Source organism: Pelodiscus sinensis, chromosome 26, assembly GCF_049634645.1.
Source record: "Pelodiscus sinensis isolate JC-2024 chromosome 26, ASM4963464v1, whole genome shotgun sequence".
Lineage (NCBI taxonomy): Eukaryota > Metazoa > Chordata > Testudines > Trionychidae > Pelodiscus > Pelodiscus sinensis.
In genome coordinates, this window is record NC_134736.1 from 12,047,229 (window position 1) to 12,057,223 (window position 9,995).

Genomic DNA, 9,995 nt, shown 5'->3' on the forward strand with positions numbered 1-9,995 from the left:
TGAAAAGTCATGGAACAAGGGAGATAGTCCAGAAGACTGGCCAAGGACAAATACAGTGCCCATCTATAAATAGGGTAATAACAACCCAGTCAGCCTAACTTCTGTACCAGGAAAGATAATGGAGCAAATAACTATGGAATCCTTTGGTAAACATCTAAAATCATAGGGCTGGAAGAGACCACAGGAATTCATTGAGTCCAAACTCCTGCTAAAAGCAGGATCAATCCCAACTAAATCATCTTAGGGCTTTGTCAAGCCAGGACTTAAAAACCTCTAGTACTGGAGATTCTACCCTTCCCTAGGTAACCCATTCCAGTGCTTCACCACCCTCCAAGGGAAATAGTTTTTCCTAATCTCCAACCTAGATCTCCCCCACTGTAACTTGAGACCATTGCTCCTTGTTCTGTGATCTGTCACTGCTGAGAACAGCCTCTCTCCATCTTCTTTGTAACCCCCCCTTCAGATAGTCAAAGGTTGCTATGAAATCCTCCCTCACTCTTCCCTTTTGTAGACTAAATAAGGCCAAATCCCTCATCCTGTCTTCAAACATCATGTGCACCCAGCCCCCTAATTATTTTTGTTGCCCCCCGCTGGACTTTCTCCAATGCATCATAAGAACAGCCACACTGGGTCAGACCAAGGGTCCATCTAGCCCAGTATCCTGTCTACCGACAGTGGCCAATACCAAATGTCCCAGAGGGAGGGAACACAACAAATAATTCTCATGTGATCCCTCCACTGTAGTGGTCTCCAGCCTTTTTAAGCACGAGATCACTTTTGAATTTAAGTGCAATCCAGGATCTACCTCAAACCCAAATACCCTTCTCCCGTCTCGTTTGTACCCCTTCCCTGAGGCCCTGCCCCTGCTCACTCTGTACTCCTTCCCTCTCCCATTCTCCCTCAGTTTCACCAGGCCGGGGCAGAGGGTTTGTGCAAAGCCTCTCGTCATAGGCTAAGGGATTTGGTGAGAGGGACTCTGAGCTGAGCCTGGGTCTGGGAGTTGGGATGCAGGAGGAGGTTCAGGGTACAGGTTCTGTAAGGGAGTTTGGGTCCAGAGGGCTCAGGGCTAGGGCAGGGGCTTGGGGTGCATGAATGGGGCCGGGGTTTGGGATTCTGGCTCCCGCTTGACACTGCTTCCATCAGGTGGCTCTGGGGTGGTGGTTGCAGTGGGGCTAAGGCAGCTCACCCCTGCCCTGGCCCTTTACCACTCTCAAAAGCAGCCAAACTCCCGCCATCCCAAGCCCTGTTGTCCCCTCCCCTCCATTCTGTGGAAACAGAATACATGGTAGGAGAGGAGGCAGCCTGACATCCATGTCCCTCCTCTCCCTTCCCTGCTCTGCACAGCAAGCAGGACACTCCCCGGGGGAGGGCAGCTCCAAGGCAAAGGGCAGGAGATGCACAGCAGTGGGGGGGAGGGGCAGCAGATATGCCAGCACTGGATAGCTCAGTGGTCCCCAACCTTTTGGGGCTGCTGGCTGCCCGGGGGCGGGGCCGCCCATGTGCTGTGCGCCCAGGGCTGGCGCCTCCCATGCACCGCACGCCCGGGGGCGGGGCCGCCCGTATGCCACGCACCCGGGGATGAAACACCCCATGCGCCACGCGCCCAGGGCCGGCACCGCCCATGCACCATGCGCCCAGGGGCAGGGCTGGCCCCGATCACTCAGTGGGCGCACATAAATGACCCGGCGGCTCCAAGATCTACCAGTAGGTCCCGATCTACTGGTTGGTGACCACTGCTCCACTGTCACCCACCTCCAGACAAACAGAGGCTATGGACACTATTCCTACCCATCCTGGCTAAAAGCCATTGATGGACTTAACCTCCATGAATGTAATGGGGGGCCCAGAATTGGATTCAATATGCAAGATGTGGCCTCACTGGTGCTGAGCAGAGGGGAATAATCATTTCCCTTGATCTGCCGGCAGTGCTCCTACTAATATACCCCAATAATGCCATTAACCTTCTTGGCTACAAGGGCACACTGTTGACTCATATCCAGCTTCTCATCCACTGTAATCCCTTGTCCTTTTCTGCTGAACTGCTACTTAGCCTGTCGGTCCCCAACCTGTAACAGTGTTTAGGATTGTTCCGTCCCAGGTGCAGGACTCTGCACTTGTCCTTGTTGAACCTCATCAGATTTCTTTTGGCCCAAACCTCCAATGAGTCTAGGTCACTCTGGATCCTATCCCTACCTTCTGGTGTATCTGCCTCTCTTCCTATTTTAGTGTAATCCACAAATTTGCTGAGGGTGCAACCCATCCCCCCATCCAGGTCATTAATACAGATGTTGAACAAAACCGGCCCCAGAACTGACACTTGGGACATTACGCTTGATACCAACCGCCAACCAGACATTGAGCCATTGATCACTACCCGTTGAGCCTGACAATCTAGCCAGCTTTCTATCCACCTTACAGTCCATTTATCCAATCCATACTTCCTTAAGTTGCTGGCAAGAATACTATATCAAAAGCTTTGCTAAAGTCAAGGTATATCACATCCACCGCCTTCCCCACAGGCATGACTTCCCTTTGGTGAATCCATGCTGACTATTCCTGATCACTTTCCTCTCCTCCAAGTGCTCCCAAATGGATTCCTGGAGGATGCCCTTCATGATTTTTCTGGGGATTGAGGTGAGGCTGATTGGATTGTCCTACCCTATTTGAAAGATGGGCACTCTGCCTTTTTCCAATTGTCCTTCCCTTTTTGAAAGATGGGCATTACATTTGCCTTTTTCCAATTATCCAGGATTTCCCCCGTTCACCATGGCTGTGTCTACACTGGCATCCCTTCTGGAAAAGGGATGCTAATGTAGCACTTTGGAATAGGAAAATCCGCGGGGGATTTAAATATCCCCCGCGGGATTTGCATTAACATGGCTGCCGGTTTTTTCCGGCTTGGAGATAAGCCGGAGAAAAGCGCCAGTCTAGACGTTAGTTCAAACTAACTTTGTAGTGTAGACATACCCCCCGAGATCATACTCGCCTGGATAAAGCTCCGAGGTTAGGGGTAGGGTTAGGCACCTTGAGAGGGGAATCCAAAAACAGAGACATTGTCCAGCTCTGAAAACATGGGCCAAAGTATTTCCTTCAGTCAGACCATGGTGTGTGGTCCTGACACTGCAGTGCGTCCCTGGCTTTGCTCCGCTCTAGTTAGACCCCAGCTGCTGGAGTTTGGGGAGAATGGGCCCCACCACACACAGCTCCCAGGGGGTTAATTCACAGAGGGTAATGTTGGGAGGGAGCAGTGTGATCATGTGCTCTGACTCCTGTGTTGCACAGGTTAGGGAGCCCAGCAGAGAGCCCATCTCGTCTGTCTGAGCTGTCGGCCCTCCTCCACTCTTGCTTTAGCTCCCAAAGAGATGGTCTGACTAGACTGGGGGTGGGGACGAGCTGCCAAACACTGTGAAGTCTTGGGGTGCGCTTATCTGACGAGAACTGCATCCAGGAGAGAGAACGTCCTGGCTGAAGGACCAGTTTGGGTTATGCCCAAAAGCGGCACCACAGAGCAAATATTCCATCTGCTTGTGCCAAGTGAGAAAGCATTGGGGAATGATGGGAAGGGGTTCCCTATTTGAGGGCAATTTGCTAAGGCGTTTGACCTCATATGGCACAAACCTTGTGTGGCAGCCCTCTGGCAGGGTGGAGCGGGTGTAAATGTAGGGGGTGTTTGTGGGGTGTGAGCTGTGTAATTGGTTGGACTCAAGGATAGGTGTCAGGCAGAAGAGCCACTGATGAAAACCTTCAGGAGGGTGTTCCCTTGTGTGAGTGGAAAATTAGCCACTGAGGCATGATATTAGTCATTGGCAGGGCCATCCTTACCCATACACACAATATGGGGCACCCAAAAATTTGGGGCACCCCTGGGTCTTAATATCCACTCACCTGCCTCTTCCTATCCCTCGTCTGTGGCTTTGCATCCCCTGTTGAGGGGCTGATTAACTTAAAAGTGAAAAAGCCAGCCAGGCCTACTAGCACAGGGGTCGGCAACCTTTTCAAACCAAAGAGCCAAACATCACTAAGAGTGAGCACAAGTGGTCAACAAAGAGTCTCATAAGATGCCCATTTGCATGACTGAAAAATACACAATGTAACATGACTGCTAATTGCCATGATGATTAATAATAGCATCAATGAAACTTTGTACTCACCGACTTTATTTAATGGGACTTCTGCGGCTGCATCTTTGTGCACATCAAATCCAGCTTCATGTGCACATTCAGGCTGTCCTCTGTCAATCTAATGCAGGGGGCTGGAGATAGGGGGTGCAAGAGTCAGGGTTGGGGTACATGAGGGGCTCAGGGCAGGGGGCCGGGGTGTGTGGGAGGTGCAAGGGGTAGGGTGCTGAGGGTGGGAAGAGTAGAATATGGGGAGGCGGGCAGGGCTGGGGCCAGATTACCTTACCTGGCTGGGACTGGGCTGCTGCCAGGCCAGGATCACCGCAGCTGGAATGTGGCCTCTCCTCCTACCAGTGCCATGGCAGGAGGGGGGGTCGCCACCAGCCTTTCCTCTGGCCAGATGGGGGCCAGACCACAGGGTCAGCCCCAGGATCAGGGCCAGGGCCAGGATGCTGCTGGACCCCCAATTGGGGCCTTGTTGGCCAGACTGCCACAGGAGCAGCTGCACTGCAGCTCTGGCCCCAGCTCCACCACAGACCAAGCTGCCTGCAACAGAGCCCACCCTGGGAGCAGCTGGGCACCCACCATGCGGCGCGCCCTGGCTGCAGATCCAGCCCTGGGGAAAGGCTGACGCTGAGGCCAGGGCCACGAGGTGGTTGCTCGGCTGTACCTGGGCAGGGCCGCATGGTGGGCAGCTGCCCCTTCTATGGGGGCTGGAGCCAGGGCCGTGGGGTGGCTGCTCCACGGTCCAGCTCCATTTCTGGCACATGGGGTAGCAGCCTGCCACATGGGGCTGCATGGTGGCTGCTGGAGCTGGCATCAGGGCCAGGACAGCTGCACCACAGCCCAGTTCCAGCTCTGGTACAAAGAGCCATATTTTGTGCCCTACTGAGCCATATTTGGCTCACGAGCCATAGGTTGCTGACTCCTATACTAGCAGAACATCAAACCTGTGAAAGAGCCATTCAAGAGGCCTATTTGAAAGCATGGGAAGGTGGGCGGGCAAAGCCCGCCCACATTCTAAAAGCCCCTCCCCAACCTTATGGGAGGGACACTGAACCCATGTTCAACTGAATCCGGGGGACAAAAAATGACAACAGGGTCAAGGAGTGCGGGTCACAGGGTTAAAATAAGGGAGCCGGATGGGGACACCGAGCAGAGAGCCCCGGACAGCGCCCACTGCTCCTCAAAGCTGTCGATGGAGCCAGTGGACGCCGCCCAGAGGAACTCTGCCCGGATTTGTGACACGAGGGAAGAGCGGAAATAGGCCCCACAGTCACAGAGAACCCCCTCGTCTAACATCCGCCTCCTGCTAGTATAGATGGCAGCTTTCGCTAAGGCCAGGAGGAGGCTGACGAGGAGGTCTCGCGACTTTGTGGGGTCACGGATTGGGTGTGCGTAAATAAAAAGGTGAGGGGAGAAGTGCAGCCAGAACCTCAATAAGAGGTTCTGGAGGAGCCAGAATAGGGGCTGCAACCTGGCGCATTCAAGGTAGGCGTACGCCAGGTTCTCCCTCACGCCGCAGAAGGGGCAGGTGTCTGGGATTGGGGTGAACCGCGCCAAGTACACGCCCGTGCTCACGGCCCTGTGAAGGAGCCGCCAACTGATGTCCTCGACGGGCCGCGGAATTAAGGTGGAATAAACGCTGGCCCATCGGGGTTCCCCACCCTCTATAGGTCTGAGGTAGTCCCGCCACTTTGTATCGGGGCGGGACACGAGGGTGGGGAAATGCAAAGCGTGGAGCACGAGCGTGTACAGCTGTTCCCTGGGCGCGGTCCGGAAACAGACCGGCTGCAGATTTTGCAGCCGGCTGGGGGTCCAAGGGTGGGGAGGCCGGGGGGGCCCGCGGGACAGGGGCCCGATAATGAGGGACGGAGGCTTTGCAGGAAGGGAGGGGCGGGGCGTTCCCTCTCGCAGGGCTCTCTGTAGGAGATCGCAAGCGGGCTGCGACAAAGCCGCCTTCACCTCCTGGAGTAGGCGCAGGGGGATTCGAGGGGTGGAGAGCCCCATGCGTTGAGCGAGCGCTCGGGGATCCACCCAGTCCCCCCTGTCGTAGTCCAGGAGGTCCCCGACCATGGTGGTTTCTGCCAGGATCAGCCTCGGGCGCACCGAGGGAGACTCCGCCACCTGCACGCGCAAGGCTGGATTGTGGAGCAGGGGCTCCGCGAGGAGGTCTGCTCCCTCGGAGGCCACAACGGACCTGGTCGCCAGAAACAGCTTCCAGGTCTGGAGGAGGTCCTGGTAGAATTCCGGCAGTTCTGAGAGGTCTCGCGGAAGGCTCCTCGGGTGGATAAAAAAGAGCTGCCGGTCGTATCGGAGCCCTCGGAGGCGGCGGAGGAAGGCGGGCCCCAAAATGCTCCATGCCGGACTACCTGCACTAAAGAGGAGTCTCTGCAGGGCCTGGAGGCGGAAGGTCCGGACCTGGCTGTGCACGCAGACCAGGCCCTGGCCCCCCTCCTCCAGGGGGAGAGACAAGACCCCTGCAGAGACCCAGTGCAGTCCCGGCCAAAGGAACCCCAAAGCTGCCCTCTGGAGCTTGGCCAGGACCTCCGGGGCCGGGCACAGGGTGTTGAGCCGGTGCCAGAGCATGGACAGGACCAGCTGATTGAGCACCAGTGCCCTGCCACGAAGGGAGAGACACCGGAGCAGTCCTGCCCATCTCCGCAGCCGCTCACCCACCCTGGCCTCCAAACCTTGCCAGTTTTCCGGCGGAGAGGGATGCGTGGCGGATAAATAGACGCCCAGATAGAGCAGCGGACCCGCGCTCCACCTGATGGCCTGAAGCGCGGGTGGGAGGGAGCCGGCCCGCCACCCGTCCCCGACCACCAGGCCAGAGCTCTTGACCCAGTTGACCCGGGCGGAGGAGCCTGCCGAGTAGACGGCTTGGCAAGCCTCCACCCGCGCCAGGTCGCCCGGGTCCTGGACCACGAGGACCACGTCATCGGCGTACGCCGACAGGACCAGCCGCAGCTCCGGCTCCCAAAGCACCAACCCCGTCAACCTCCTACGGAGGAGACAGAGGAAGGGCTCGATCGCCAGAGCGTACAGCTGACCCGACAGTGGACACCCCTGACGCACCCCCCGCTCGAAGCTGACCGGCTCGGTCAGGGTCCAGTTGAGCCTGACCAGACACTCCGCGAGGGCGTACAGCACCCGGAGAAAACCCACAAACCGGGGCCCGAAGCCGAAGGCAAGAGGCAAAGGAGCTATTTAACAGGCATTTGCTAACCCCAAGTCTATACCCACTACACATAACAAAGTTAAAAAAAGAGCTAGATACATCCATGGAGGACAGGTCCATCACCAGCTACGAGCCAGGCTGGATAGGAATGGTGTCCCTACCCTCTGTTTGTCAGGGGCTGGGAATGGGTCACAGAGAGGATATTGGGAAGACAGGACAGTTGGACCATTGGCCTGACCTCGTCTGGCCGGTTTATGTTCTTATGTGGCAATTGAGGGCAGGGAGCGTCCCTGGAAAGGTTAAAATCTCAGAAGGCAAAGCCAGGCGAGGGGATGTGCCAGTCGTTTAACTCCCCAGTGGCCTATCCCCTTGTTGGGCGGCCTAGCTGGTCCCTGGGCTCGGAATGAGGAGCGCACCCTCATTCACAGCTCAGCCGGCCGTGCCAGCCTCCCCCTCTGAACACGGGCCACATGCGGGTTTCACAGTGCTGGCATTCAGGGTGGAGCCAGGCTGAGCAGGTGGGCAGCCCAGAGGGGCCCATGCAGCCCTGAGCAGAGCGAGGCCCCTGCCCCGCAGCTGCTCCCTCTTGTACCTTGGGTGAGGCCAGGCAGCATCACATGTCCTTCTGCCATAGGAGAGCAGATCGCCCCCAGCTCCCTGGGGCCTGTGGAGCAGAGGCCTGGTACATTAGGAAGGCAGCTGTGGGCAGGCTGTCCAACGCAGCACATGCAGTGCGGCTGGAGATCAGTGAGGGAAGGGCGTGCGAGCTGAGAGCTCTAGAGGGAGCTCTGACTCTCTGGAAGACTCTCTGGAGCCGGAGGGTTCTTGCTTCCTAAGAATTGGCCAGTTCTTGCTGTGACATGTCCTGGCCCAGGCCTCCGACTGGCAGAGAACTGCTTCTCCTCCCCCTTCACGTGTGACCTCCTGGGGGCGGCTCTGGGGCCTGGAGTAAATCAGTGCTTTGGGAAGCAGCTGCTTGGTGGCCCCGTGCCCTGGCCATGCCATTTCCTCCCCCACATCCCACATAGCATGTTAATAGTGCCCTACAGATGTGTGTGGGGGGGGGGAGTCCAGTAGTGGGCAGAGCCCAGGGATGGCATTGGCCTCACCGTGACTTTGTTTGGGGTGTGAGGGGATAGATTGACAGCCCTGGAGAGCAAGGGCTCAGCTTAGCTACAGAGTGGGCACAGCCAGGGGGAGCAACGCTCCCCCCCCCCCCCAGCACTAGCACTGTCTGTGCTGTGTGATCCCAGGAGCTGGGGCGGGGGGGGCAACAGGAAGTGAGATGCCCCCAGCCTCATATGGGGCCACCCTGCCCATTGTGTCACAGCTGGGGCAGGCTCCCACAGACATGCCAGTCAGGGTGCCCAGAGGGATGGCAGCTCTCCTGTGTGGGGACTCAGCCGTGATCAGCGACAGCCCTGGGCCACCCCCTCCCTCATGGCTTCTGCATCCCCAAGGGCTGCATTGCCAACTTGTCCGGCCCGGGGAGGGGGCAGCTCATCTGAATAGATAGCAACTTGTGTACGTTGTGCATGACGCGTTGGCCAGTGCTGCTCCCCGCTCCCGAAGCAGGGGGAGAAGGGTGAATCAATATGAAGTATTTGTGCAGCCGCAGGCCTGGCCCTCGGCTCCACCTGCCGCCCTTGTTCTACCACCACCTTGAGCTTTGCTGCCTGTCCCATCAAGTTCATGCCTTCTTCTGCAGCCCTTTCCTAGCTTCCTTCCTTCTCTCCAAACCTCCCCACTCCTCCCCTCCTTGGTGCACTTTCCCACCTCTCTTACCCCTGTCTCTCTGCCCGATCCCTTTCCCCTCTGCCCCAGGTCTCTGGACTGAAGACTTAGCTAGTCAGTGCAACGAGACCAGGCCTCACCTGGAGCGGTTGCCAGCTTAGCCATGCTGTGACAGCCCCCAGGGGGCAGGGCGAGGGGGTGAGGCATGCCAAGCTGCCAACCTGGGTGGCGGAGTATTTCTCCCACCAGATCAGAACTGTTTGACCTCTTCTTCCCTGTGGCACAAACCCAGCCGGCTCCATGCCTGCCTTCACTGGCCACCTTGGAACTGCCACCAAGAATGGGAAGGGGCAGGCCAAAGTTTTTTTAATTCCTTTTAACAAAGTCAAGGACTGGCCAAAGCCCGGGAAGGCTGGCCACTGTGGTGTATTGAAAATGCCTGAAACTGTCAGTGTCACTTTCAGTGCTATAGGGCTCCTGTTCCTGCTTGCACACTAGGGCTATGTGTGAGCTGGACTAGCAGCTGTCAGTCTGCAGGCAGAAAGCCTACCTGTAAAGTGGGGACAGCTCTGACTCAGCCTTTTAAAAAGACGCCTGTTTTTTTCTTTCTGTGTGTTTTTGGTTCTTACAGATTCATCAATTCCAAGGCCAGAAGGGCCCGTTGTGATCTTCTGGTCTGACCTCCTGTGTCACACAGGCCAACACATGCTAGACTCCACAGCCCACTGTTAAATACTCGTTTCTCGTGTAGGTACTTACAGATGCGATCACTTGGCCCCTCACTTTCCTTGTTAAGCTAAATAGATGGAGCTGCCTGAGTCTATCACTCAAGGTGTGTTTTTCCTATCTTTTAATAATTCTGGGGGCAGAGTGGTAGTGGGAAGAGGCAGGGCAGGCCAGGGCTTGAGGGTGGGGCTGGTAACCCATCAGGCTGGAGCCCAGAGGAAGCCAGTGCCTGTCTC